Below are 14,252 nucleotides of genomic sequence, written 5' to 3'. Positions count from 1 at the left end.
GAGCGTGAGAAAAGATCAAAATGCGTGACTGTCACTCTCAATGTGTGACACTTGATAGCCCTGCTATCTCTAGAAAGTATTTTTTTAATACATGTTCAAATTCTCCATATGCATGCATATTGCACGATAGATATCTACACCATATCGCACGATGAGAAACCCCGGATGTGTCCCACTGATGACACTTCCTCCCCAAAGAAGTACTAAAAAAAGTTCCTCCACATTTCTAGATATTTAAACAAAAATGATAAAAACAAAATTTTGTGAAGTACATCGCTTCACCTTGAATATACAAAGTGTAACATTAATATAAAAAATTAATTTGAGAAAAGAAAAAAAGACTTCAATACAGAAATATATAAATAAGAGAAAAGGAAAACTCAAAACAAAAACCCAGTCAAGGCACTATTTATCCTGTTAGAGAACGCCCTGATTTTTATGATTTTCGCCTATATGACATACCCACCTAAAAAGTGGTACAGTTCCCACATACTTTGACACACAGGGTTCAGATACAAGTGTCAGAGTGATTCTAGACCTTACTGGCACAAAGTTACAGAGGCTAGAATGGAGGATTTCATTTCCGCCTGGAAAAATTTACTGTAAAATTATTAAAAAACACTACTGTAAACACAGGCAAGGAGCTAATGGACAACTAAAGGTCATAGCCACATGTCTTAGCTTTCACCAAAAGAAATTTGAAGTCAAAAGACCCAAAAATGGCTTTTATATTAATGTTTTTCTACAGATAGGTCTGTGCGTTTTTGTTTTTTGCCCATTTTTTGCTCCCAAATAAACCTTGTTTACACTTGTTTACAAGAGTTTGAAAGGCCTATAACCTTTTAACCCCTTTAAACTGAACCACTAGGCAGTAGAATCTGCTCAAAAAACACAGGCCTTCTCTGTCTGTGCGCCAGGATTGGGCAATTCAGCCTGTGAATTGCGTCATTCCTGCATTCACAGCTCTCTGGCTGGCAGCCCCCACCTTCCTGATGGGTCTTGTCGCACCTCGTTGGAATCGTCTCTTTATTGGCTAAAGAGATATCAGGGTCCCGGATCATGAAATTGCTACTGGCTGGAACAAATGCCAAACAAATGGAGGACCGGAATGGAGAGCCATCATTGGCTTCTAAGCTGTCTATCTCTGCTCTACGAGCACCGATTGGCTCATGTGAGGGCTTGTTTGATTCCTAAGAGTCTGGACTACAAATCTGACACCTAACAATTGGTGAATTGTCATCTGACAATTGTAGTTTTCTAAGCTTCCAATGAGAAGTGAGAGCCGAAACAATGGACGGAAGTGAACTACCGCTTACGGTTTTCGGTCAGAAAAGTAATTATTGCGAAGTGACCAAAGCGATTTGGATTAAAAGGCTTACATATTCCGATTCCTTGGACTCTTGGGGATTTATTAGAAATGTTTTGGTTTGGAAAATATTACCCCAGTGAAGAAAGGGAAGCGTTTAAAGGTAAGAAGACAACTGGACTAGCGCCGCCTAGTTCAGGTGACGATCAACTTGATTACAATTGTATGACGGCTATAAATCATATTATGCTTTGTGTGTGGGCTTAATAAAATCCTGAGAGTCTAAGCTTTCAAACAATATAAAATTTAACCGTGTATTTAGAAGATTTAATGCTTAAAAGTTACAATGAAGTTGATGCAGCCTCGTCCCCTAGCGGTAGTGTCCCGCCGGCGGAACAGTGTGCTCACCAGTTACACTGGCATGGGGTATTGTATCATATATATATATATATATATATATATATATATATATATATATATATATATATATATATATATATATATATATATATATGTGTATATATATATATAAAATTTTGCATATAAGTTCAACACCTTTAACCACTAGGCTACCACATACCTTAAGTTTAGCATAAATTAATCTACAAACAATTCAGCAGGTATTCATTATTTCTGTCAGCTTTGTAATACAGCTTTAATATGGTTTCCCTGCTGCTGAGCACTCAGCTCTGTTTAGAGATACAGTAGTTGAATAAGAAAGAGAAAAATAAGAAGAGTAAAAGGAGAGTTGATATGAGAAATCTGTATCGAGTGTCTGTGTGCTTTTCTTGAGTTGACTGCTTTACAAAAACACTACACACTAAACTATATTTACTTCAAAATAATTACAGTTACTGGAGTTATATTCATTAACATACAAAGTTTATCTTTGGTTATTAGATGTGTTAAAGTTAGCAACACTTTTTAAAACACTTGTTCCTAATTTGTACACCTACTTTCAATGGATATTAACTAGCTCAACTAGATATCATGGCTAGTTTGTGTGTAACCACGTTGTTCCTTAGCTAAATCATAAAATACAAAAAGTTTGTCTGACGTTGCATCAGTGACGGCTGATAAGATCAGCAGCATAAATGTGTATGCATTATAATGATATAGGATTTACCACAAATTCCAAATATTCGTACCAGAAATCTATACAATTAATGTAAAAAAAAAACAGATGCTTTGAACCACAAACGAAAAGAAACAAAAAGTGTTTGGTTGTGCCCTGCTTTCCCATACGTTTAAGCTGATCCTTTGGGTTGTGACTTACAATAATTTATGTTTTAACCTTTCTGATGCCACTCTACTGTAAAGATACTGAACACAGCAAGCTTGAATTTGTGAATGTAAAACTAACTTTACCGCAATCTCTTTCCTATGTAAGCACATTACAAATTATGAATTACTTAGTGGATATAGCACATTATGTGATTATATGCGTAAAAAATATGAAATCATAATTCTCAGGAATTTTCTGCAAAAGGATAGATTACAGGAGTTATATGAGTCATCTCTCAACATTCACCAAAAGAGCTGATTCGAAGTGTCGACTCATTCTCCAACGACACACCATTGTTTTGATTCCTGTCTGTATTTCCACTTTTTTATTTATATATTTAAAGTGAGAGCTGTGATATTAACGTCACAAACAAGGATTGCTGTCTAAAGGTGAGTGAGATCATTATCATAAAGGGATTTATAAGAACAATGTGGATATATTGTAAATAAATCTCTTGTGAAATTCAGCTGTAGGAAATTAGCATTAGGCATTAGAGGTACAGGTACAACCTTACCTGTAAAACAGGTCTTTCAGTTGTCGCTCTTTCGATTCTCAAGAGGAAAACATTCAGGATGTTTGGGGAATATAGTTGTATCTAGAACAAACATAATGTGAATTTATTTCGCTCAACTGCGGACTTGGAAACTGTTGTTAAATCAGCTGAATGTAATGGTTAATTTAGCCGCATGCAAATTTAGGGGCATGGCTTTTACATACCTGTACTTACTGCCAGTAGCACCATGACACTCCTGTATTCGTTAGGATTTTTATTATTATTATTATTAGGGTTCAAGCGCGAAGCGCTGGAACACTATTGCATTCGTTCTGATTTTTATTTATTATTATTATTAGGGTTCAAGCGCGAAGCGCTGGAAACCTATTGTTTTCGTTAGGATTATTATTATTATTATTATTATTATTATTATTATTATTATTCCGCCCTAGAAACGATAAACTGCCCAAACCGTAAGGCCTAGAGAGCTCAAACTTGGTCAGATGGTAGCAGTGGCGTGCACAGACCTGCAGTGGGGCAGGGGCAGAAGGACCAAAAAGGGCACTAAAAAAAAAAAAGACAAAAATATTACTTCAAAAAACATAACCAAATGTATTTTTGTACAGATTTTAACTTATTTATGAAATTACCTGTATTTAAATCAGTATTCGTCTATCTGCTGTCTTTTTAAATATTTGAATGACTTCACGATTAATTGGAATGTCTTGCTCAATGGAGAGCAGCAGTAGGTCAGAAAGCCTCTCTTCATTACACAGACATCGAAGACTGGATTTCACAAGTTTTAACTTAGAAAATGACCTCTCAACTGTAGAAGTGGAGACAGGCAATGTTGCATAAATTTTTAGGAGTTCAGAAAGAGAGGGGAAAACAGACTCAATCTCATTGTCTTTTAGGCACTTTAGGATTCGTTGTGGATTTTTTGGAAAGCCAGCTACTGGCTGACATGGCCCAAGAGAGCAGAAGAACTGTATGTAGTCGCTATTAACCTGTATTTTAAGCTGATCAACATGAGCTGGGTCTGTTGGAAACTGTAAGGCCAACAAGGATTGGTTAATGTCTTGTTCACTTGTACCCTGAATCTGGTATTCAATATCTGCTCCTGCAGCTCTTTCCTCTGTTATCTCTCTATCCTTTTCTTGACTCATCTCTTCTTGTACCTCCCTTTCCATCTCTTCCTCTTCCTCACTGAGCCTAATGTCTCCTTGTATTTCCTCACTTTCTTCCTCATTGGCTCTAACATCTCCTTCATCTTTCTCACTTGTCTCAACTGCTTTCCCTTGAATCTCTTCAATACTTTCCTTATCTGAACTGCAGCTCTCTATGAAACACAAATGGCCATATAATGAATGGAATTAATGGGGACTCCATTTTGGTCCCCACTGGCTTTCAATATATGGACAAAACAAATCTTGTAAATATTCAACAGAAGAAAGTCATACAGAATTGAAACATATAGATGATTAAATGAGAGAATAATCAATTTGGGTGATTTATTCATTTAACAAAAATGTCTAAAGTATTGTTTAGACTGTAATATAAGTAATAGCTTACTAGCTTAAAAAACAAACATAAAAACAAACAAACAGTACCGTCATGTTTATTCTCTCTCCTCGGCCAACTTGTGAGAGGGATGCTACCGTTAGCTGCATCAGAGAGTTCCTTGTGTTTTTTTCTTTTGATCCTTTCTTTCCTTGGCATTCTATTAAATTTGTTGATAGACATAGAATGCACACATCAAGCAAAAATAAGGAGATGATATTGACAGTGAGAATCAATAAGTTAATCATGTTGAATTCATGTTTAGTTTTGTTGATATTGAAAACGTGGCAGCAATCCAGTAATACTTATATTATAATTAATCAGAAGTCCCGTGCTACCGCATTCGCTAAGTTTACAACAACATTATGGTAGGATAAATGTCCATTTTCCACGTTACCTGTCTGCTGCTCTTGTTTTGAAGACTCGCGGCTAAGATGCGGCTGCAAAGCCGAGTAAAGGTAACTCTCTTAGTTTTACTAAAATGTCAATAACTCAAGAACTAAATGAGCTATCAACACCAAACTTGGGACACATGTGAAAGAGGTCAAACTGAGGTCAGAGTTCAAAAACCGCGGCGATTGGCCACTTGGTGGCGCTATAACGGAAAAATCACTAAAAACAGCCCTTTTTAAAAAAAGCCCTCTAGCGCCACCAACAGTCCAAAAACCCAATTTTGTGCTGCCTCGTAAGGCAAAGTCTCAGAATCAGAATCAGAATCAGAAAGGTCTTTATTGCCAAGTGTGAAGTCCCCTCCTGCTTTAAACTCTCCACAATCATCCCGGTCCCCAAGAAACCCTCCATCACTGGACTAAATGACTACAGGCCTGTCACTCTGACATCTGTTGTCATGAAGACCTTTGAACAGCTGGTATTGGCCCACCTAAAGACTGTCACAGAACAGATGCTGGATCCCCTACAGTTGCCTACCGTGCAAACAGATCAGTGGACGACGCAGTCAACATTGGACTGCACTACATTCTGCAACACCTGGATTGCCCAGGGACATACACCCGGATTTTGTTTGTTGACTTCAGTTCGGCTTTTAATACTATAATTCCGGAAATGCTCCACTCCAAACTCCTAAGGCTCACTATACCCCCTTCCATCTGTCAGTGTCGGACAATCAGCACTGGCGCTCCACAGGGATGTGTCCTCTCCACACTGCTATTCTCCCTCTACACTAACAACTGCACGTCAAGTGACAAAACCGTTAAACCCCTGAAATTTGCAGATGATACTACGCTCATCAGTCTCATCCAAGATGGTGATGAGTCTGCATACCGGCAGGAGGTGAAGTGGCTGGTGCTGTGGTGCAGTCAGAACAGTCTGCAGCTAAACACCCTCAAAACTGTAGAGATGATAGTGGACTTTAGGAAAGATCCCTCAAGACTACTCCCCCTCACAATATCCAACAGCCCGGTGTCATCTGTGGAGACCTTCATGATTCATGTGCAACATAAACGCCATCATCAAAAAGGCCCAGCAGAGGATGTACTTTCTACGCCATCTAAGGAAGTTTGGTCTGCCACAGGAGCTGTTGATGCTGTTCTATACTGAAGTCATTGAATCTGTCCTGTGCACATCCATCATTATCTGGTTTGGTGCAGCTACAAAACAGGAAAGAAACAGACTGCAACACACAGTAAAAACAGCAGAAAAAATAATTGGTGCCTCCTTGCCCACTCTCCAGGACTTGTACGACACAAGAACCAGAAACCGTGCAGTAAAAATCACCACCGACCCCTCGCACCCTGGACACAACCTCTTTCAGCTCCTCCCTTCTGGCAGGCGCTACAGAACTCTGCTTACTAAAACTGCCAGACACAGGAACAGTTTCTTTCCCCAGGCAATCACCCTGATCAACAACTCACCATAATTATATTCCCTGCTATTTATCATAAGTATTGCATAATCAGTCATCAAATCATCTGTATATATTACACACACTACTGCTGCTGTATATTGTACAAAAAGCATAATATTGCATAATATTATTTGCACTCCCACACTTTATGTACACAACTGATCGTTCATATTCTATATTCATATTTAATACTCATTCTGTCTATATTATATCTCATCATCTGCATTGTCTTGTATAGTTTGTATAGTATAGTGTTATTTATGTCTGTACTTTTGAGTCACAAACAGCTGGAACCAAATTCCTTGAGTGTGTCAACACACTTGGCCAATAAATCTGATTCTGATTCTGATGTGAGACAATGCTATATATCTACTATAATGCTTTAATGATATCTACTTGCATGTGTTATTGAACAAGGTACTAGAGATACTTTGTTAACACTGTCTTTTGTGTGTATGTGTGTGTTTACAAGGATAATTTAATATTATAAACACAGGATTTCTTTAATTAAAGGAAGTTCATTTTACTTTTAGGATAAACATGAAATTTACTGAAACAAAACAGTCAATTGGCCTGGCGCGAACAATTGGTTGTAAATGAAAAAACAACAACAACATGTTTATGTGACAGTTTTGTCCTTGTACAAAAATGCTAATGCAGAGGGATTTGTGATTTCATTTAATTTTGGGAGGCTCCATAGGAGACGGTGTATAAGTGTAAGTATATTATTATTACAGATTGTAACTGTAATTACACCTTTATATAATTTTATTATAACTATATAACTTATTTTTATTTAAGAATTGACAAACATTGTATGTTTGTGAAAACATAAATAAAAAAGGTAGTGTGAATTGGTGTGAAAGGGTAGTGTAATTAATATTCAGAATAGTTTTGTTGATGCTGTTATTGAAACTACTGAACTACTGATCATTCATTATACAAACAATGCATCTGTTTATCCACAGACTGTTTATGACTCAATGTCAGTTGTGATGACACAGTCACATCAATCAGCTGTTTGAAGACTACAGAGAACTGCTGGACAAAATCAAGATGGTTTATTAACAATAAAAAGCATTAAAGTCTCTTCTTGGTGAATTGGGCTTCTGTTCCCCACATTCACTTCAATAATTATAATAAATAAATATGTAATATAAATGTATTGGGCACTTTATTGTAAATATATGTGTATTAAAAGATACACACATTTTTATATGTGTGTGTATATATATATATATATATATATATATATATATATATATATATATATATATATATATATATATATATATATATGTATATATAATTAGTGTGTGTACTGAACTACAAGTGTATTGTACTGAAAAAATCATATATATTTAAAAGATATGTTTATCATATATTTATTGACTTTTTTTTTTGAACGCAATTCTTTCTCTGCAAATGATCCAAAATGCAGCTGCACAGCTTGTGTTCAACCTGCTAAAGTTCTCGCATACCACCCCGCTGCTGCAATCCCTCCACTGGCTTCCGGTAGCTGTACGCATCAGATTCAAAACACTGATGCTGGCCTACAAAGCCAAAAACGGACCAGCTCCCGCTTACCTCAAAGCCCTCATCACTCCTCGCACTGCACCCCACACCCTCCGATCTACCAGCACTGCTCGACTGGTCCCACCATCTCTCAGGGTAAGAGGTAAGTATACTACAAGACTCTTCTCTGTTCTGGCACCAAGGTGGTGGAATGAACTTCCCCTAGGGGTATGGACAGCTGAGTCACTGGCTATTTTCAAACGGCGGTTGAAGACCTACTTCAACTAGCACTTCTTTCCCTATCCTTTGCATTTATTTAAAAGAGAGAAAAAAAAAAAAAAAAAAACTTTGACACTTTTTAATTGTAACTTTGAACAATGTTTCAAACTCATGGTATCTTAAGTATCTAACTTAGTCAACCGGCATTAAACACTTATGTACGTCGCTCTGGATAAGGGAGTCTGCCAAATTCTGTAAATGTAAATGTAAATCACATGCAGATGTAGCTGCACCTGGCACCAGCCTGACTCATGTGGAATGTGAATCTTCTTTCTGGCTTAGTGTCAAGCATGATCCTGTGTGGTTTAACTGGCCTGGATTTTCAAATCGGCAGGGTCATCACCCATCAGTGACAGACATGTATATCTCTGGGTTATACAGCCTTTCTGCCTGGTCATCACCCATCAGTGCCAGCACCTTTGACTCAGGGTTCTTTATCATTTTGCCAGGTCCCCAGCCAACAGCTCCAGACCCATAGTCTCAGAACTGACAACACACATGGAGACTGCAAAAGGCAGAGCTTGTGGCAAGAAGGGAGTCACCAAAAAAGTGTCTGTCAAAAGAAGGCTACCACTACCAGTTTAAATTATTTGGCAGTCAAAGAACAAACTTACTGGCCATACTCAAATTAAAAGTAAATGGTACTGCCCAGCATCTGGGAAGGCCATTGAACAGTGGAAAGACTCTTTGTAATTAAATCAAAGAACATTTATTTAACTTCAAACACTTTTTATTTTTTCTAGCAATGTTTTATTCAAACATTTTTTGTTATAACCTTTGTTATAAGTGAAAAGCTCTATAATGATATTATTTATATAATTATTATTGTAGGTATAATATAATAATTGTGATTAAATTACATAGTAATAATAGTTGAATTGAAAAATATATGAAAATATATATATATATATATATATATATATATATATATATATATATATATATATATATATATATAATTATTATTACTTTAATAATTGTGATTAAATTAATTAGTTATAATAGTTGAATAAATATATATTCAGCATTGAAATTGTGATCAAAGTGGACAGCACACATGGGTGTCATTGAACTGACAGTGACATTGAACTAACAGTGATTTGTAGTTGATGATCAGAAGATCATGGTGTATATCTGTGCAGAACACTACTGGGTGTCTCCCATCAGTGGGGCGTGTCAGTTCATAATGGGCATTTTCACCACTTTACCCACTTTTCTAATCCACTGCGGGCTTGGTTTAAGGGTGGGCCTTCATGGTTTTAGTAAGTCTGTTGAAAAATGGTTAAAAAAAAAAATATCTATTGTAGTTTGAAATTGGCCACTGATTGGAAAACACCCATTTTGGTTTTGCATGTGCACTTCTCAGTTGTTTAATTGATGCTTCTTCATTAGAAAGAAAGCACAGGTGCATCCAACATTGAAATTTTGATGAAAACCAAGAGCCAAAATATGGGTGATGATGTGGGTGATTAAAAAGTGCATCTCAAGTTTGTCTTTAGCCTTGATTAATAAAATTCCAACAATATTTAGCTGATCTCTAGAAGCCCATGAGCATGAATATTAAACTTTACATAGCCTATGTTTCTGTTACTCTTTGCATTTACTCCAAGGCCTTCAGTAGGAGGAGTTAAGGCTGATGAGGTTGGATAATTAGAGAAATGAGAAGCACACCATTAATGATGGTGACATTGATCATACATTGAGTTGCAGTCCACAGCAACTGCTTGACATAAGATTTGGTTTTATCTTCTATCTCCTGCTTGCAGCTTTATCAGGTAAACATTCATATTCCTCAAAGAGTGTAAAATTTGCTGTATGTAACTTCATGGTAAAACTCAAAATCAAATAAATTTTCATGTGATCTTCAAAGAGATTAATTGGTTTGCATTAGATAAATCTGCAGCTTTAATGAAATTGCTTTAATTGAAAATAATTAAGCTGTTCTTATAAGCTAAACACAGAAGACTTGTAGTTTCTTGGTAAATTACTTGGTAAATTACTTACCAATTCTTGGTAAATTAGTTGCCATATAATTTACAAGCTGTCAACATACTGAAGTCCTGCATATTATAGAGCTTCCATTTACAAACGTTTATTGCACAAAATATAAAAGATATTGAAGCACTAAAAGATTAAAAAAAATCAATGATACTAAAATCCTGTTCTAAATAACTGTTTTCATAAATTGTAAAAAGGAAATGTTATGTTTATGTTGGTATGTGTGTGAATGGTATGTGTGTAAATGGTATGTGACTGTATGTATGTACAGTTATGTATGAGAATTTAATTGACTTGCTTTTAAGCAATATCGTGCTTGCTTCTTCAGAGAACCCAAAAGAAAAGAGGCACAATCTGACATACAATAAGCCAGTTTTTAAAAACTTGAACTGTTGCACCACTGGTAGCAATAATGACTTAACGGTGGTCAAAGAGGCGTAAATTGAAATCAACGATTTCAGAAAGTAAGAAATACTACAACAATTTAATGAAACCAGTTCACAAAATTCTGTCACAAGAAAACCATGTTGGAGCAGGAAAAAAATATGCAGAGTACCCTAAAGTGGTTATAGAGTCAGCTCTTTCAGATTGTAATGATTCAGTCACAGAGAATTCCCTGGTGGGGTATCTGATGAGGTTCTGTTGCATCCAACCAATATACATGATGTTAATAATGATACAGTCAACTCATCAGATTTTGACTCTGATACTGAATCAGAAGCTCCAATGAGTGAGTTTCTTTTAAGGAGTTTGTGGTATTGGGCCTCTACATCCTCAGTCTCACTTGCTGCACTCGGTGCCCTTTTAAGTATTCTGCGAATGTTTCATCCAGTATTGCTCACAGATGCCAGGACAGTTCTTAAGACCCAAACTCATGTATCTACCAAAAAGATGGAAGGTGGGGAGTATTATCATTTTGGCTTGGCAAAGGGGACAGTGTCACGTTTGAAAAACTTGATCCTGCCTGAACAATTGCAAACAGTTAAATTGGCTTCCACTTTTCAAAAGCTGTACACTTCAGTTCTGGCCAATTCTTGCCATTGTCAATTGTGACTATACCAAACATCCCTTCTTCATTTTCCTTTACTGTGGTATGAAAAAGCCCAAGTGCATATTTGAGTTCTTAAAGCAATTTATTGACGATTTAGCTGATGTTCTTCTGCATGGTATTGTTTACAATGGTCAAAACGTATTAGTACAAGTATGCTCTTTTGTGTGTGATGCCCCTGCCAGAGCTTTTGTTAAAAATATAAAATATCTCACAATGGCTACCTGGACTGTGACAAATGTGTTCAAGTGGTTGAGTGGCAAAATAAAATGACATACCCAGAAAGTGATGCAAAGTTGAGGACTGATTCTGATTTTAATGATATGATTGATGAAGACCACCACTTGAACCAAAAACTTTCTCCTTTAGCTGGCTTGGTAAAAATGGTTATCATGTTTCCATTAGATTATATGCATTTATGCTGTCTAGGAGTCACTAGGAAACGTTTGGATCAGAGGTAAAGCACATATCACTAGGTGGTCCACTCAAACTGTAGCTGAAAGTTCTGAAAAGTTAAAGCTGCAGAGTCCCTACACGCCTGTTGAGTTTAGCCAGAAACCAAGAGGGTTATCAGAAATTGACCGCTGGATAACGACTGACCTGTTGTGCTTCAGAATTGCATTCAAATGCAGATGTATGAGAACTTTATGTTGTTTCTATTGCTATGCATTTGCTTTTATCCTCTGGAACCCCAGAGGCGATGATTGATTGTACTCATGAATTTCTTGTCTCTTTTGTATGCCACTTTGGACAACTATATATGGTAGACATGAAATAGTCTACAATATACACCAACTGACTCATCTGGCTGAAGAGTATCGTCTCTTTGGACCTTTGGATAATGTGTCAGCATTTCCTTTTGAGTGTTATTTAGGACAAATAAAACATCATTTGCACAAGCCTCACTTACCCTTACAGTAAGTTGTGAAAAGGTTATCTGAAATGCAAAATCCAGAGTCACCAAAGCCTCACAAGTGCAACTTAAGTCAACCACATTTTGATGGTCCAGTGCTCCATAGCCTAAGTCTTGGCAAACAGTTCAGAAAAGTGGTCACAGAAATGTACACTCTATAGTGCAAGGAGATAATTGTGTGCAAATAGTTGGCCACATTGCTATTTTAAGAAATATCATTAATGTAGATGGGGTAGGGATTTTTGTCCTATTTCAAAAGTTTATTCATCAAGAATCATTCTTCTCCTACCCGTTTGAGTCAACCAGCATAGGTTGTTATAAAGTGTGGGAGGTGCATGACAATCTTGATGTGGCCAGACTCCAAGATATTAAGCTGAAATATTTCCTCTGTCCTGACAAAAATGTCTTCATTGCCATGCCACTCATTCATATAACATAATGAATTGTTTGTAGATTACAACATGCTTTTGCTGTTGTAAGAGAAGCTTGTACATAACATAATTAGTTCCTAATTTTTAATTTTTTTTTCTATCTCTCCAAGGGAAAGTTTAAATTTGCATTCTTGTATTGTAGGGAAGTTATTTTGTTAAAAAAAAAAATGAAGCAGTGGTGCATAATTCAGTTTCAAAATGGTGGCACAGAAATTGTGCCACACAGCTGGCTGAATGGAAAGAATCTTCTATGCCCACCATATCCACCCAAAGACACAGCCAAGGTACGGGCTGCAGTTGAAAAATATGAGCTGCCTGCTGAGGAGTAGTTGTCCTATGAACCTGTTAGACACCTTGTAAGTCGAGGTAAGTGTATAAATTCAAATTAAGCATCAATTAAGTATAAGGTGGAATTAAATTGGGTACTTTACAGTTATTACACTCACAAAATTTAACTTGCAGCCACATATGAAGAAGCTGAGAAGAGTTTGAAAAGATACCTACAGGCCAAGGTGACCAGGTGTCAGGGATCAGCGCGGACTTTTGGACACATGCTAATGTTTTTGTTATTGTCACGTGTCTGCCCCGCCTTCGTCTGCTCCTCCCTGTCTCCTCAAATGTTCCCCATCATGTGATTGACTTGTGTGTGTATATATATGTGAGCCGCGTTGTCGATGGCAGGGCGGATTCATTAGTTTAGTTTACGTTAGTTCTCCGTATCCGGGGGCCTGACAGAATGAATCCACCTTTAGATCCTGCGTACGGGTCTGTCTCCTTCCTTCCATATCCGGGGGCCTGACACCAGGCCAGGTAACACCTGAAATTTCTTTGCGTTTATTTTCAGAAGGGGGAAAAATTAATAAATGGCATGGGGAAAGAATAATCACAAAAATAAAATAAAATTGCTAGACGTATCTGAAGTTTTCTTTTTCTATTAGACCCAATCCTGTTTACAACAAAACATCTGATAAAGAAGACAAAGTTAAAAAAGAAAGCTCTGCCCAGCTCCTAGACTTCTATTTCCAGGTATAACAGTGATGTTTATGTAAACAAGTCTGAGTGTCAAAGATACAGTGTATTCAATTGTTCCATTTACGTGGACATCCCAAAATGTAATTTTGCAAATGGTATACATGTAAAATCTGTTTCCAATAAAATGCAGGCTCCTGTTCAATCAGCTTCCAGAGTCAAGTCCTCTGTCCAGCCTTCTATCAAAATTCTGCCTAACTATCCTTTGGAGTCCTCTGACCAGATGTGCATCACTTCTCTATACTTGACTGAGTCAAGCGACTCATCAGCCCTGTTTGCCATGGACCCCAGCCAGGAACCATCTTCCAAGGATCAAGAGGGTATAAATTCCAGAAGTGCTTTGGCAGTTTTGCAATCAGACCAATAATTGCTTTGACTGTAATTTCCAGCTTCCAAATTCCAAGCAGTTTACAACGATTTACAATATTGTTTATCTTAAAATATTTTTTGTATGCTAATGTGCGAGTCTGTTCAATAGCACTTTTTTCTTGTTGCAGATGCAAGTGATTCTGTAAGACAGTTAATGAAAGG

General features: G+C 36.9%; 1 long non-coding RNA gene across 2 annotated transcripts; it reads left to right on the top strand.

Annotated features, from left to right (window-relative positions):
- The first annotated feature begins 9,335 nt into the window (after nucleotides 1–9,335).
- LOC132858975 (uncharacterized) lies at nucleotides 9,336–14,252 on the top strand. Of its 2 annotated transcripts, XR_009649686.1 has the most exons (5): nucleotides 9,336–13,058; nucleotides 13,155–13,502; nucleotides 13,631–13,718; nucleotides 13,855–14,041; nucleotides 14,219–14,252. It is a non-coding gene; the product is annotated as an uncharacterized LOC132858975 (long non-coding RNA). The 2 variants fall into 2 exon arrangements; XR_009649685.1 differs by having other exon boundaries at nucleotides 9,336–13,502.

This window comes from Tachysurus vachellii, chromosome 16 (genome assembly GCF_030014155.1).
Source record: "Tachysurus vachellii isolate PV-2020 chromosome 16, HZAU_Pvac_v1, whole genome shotgun sequence".
Taxonomy (NCBI): Eukaryota; Metazoa; Chordata; class Actinopteri; order Siluriformes; family Bagridae; genus Tachysurus; species Tachysurus vachellii.
This window is presented reverse-complemented; position numbering and strand designations above follow the sequence as displayed.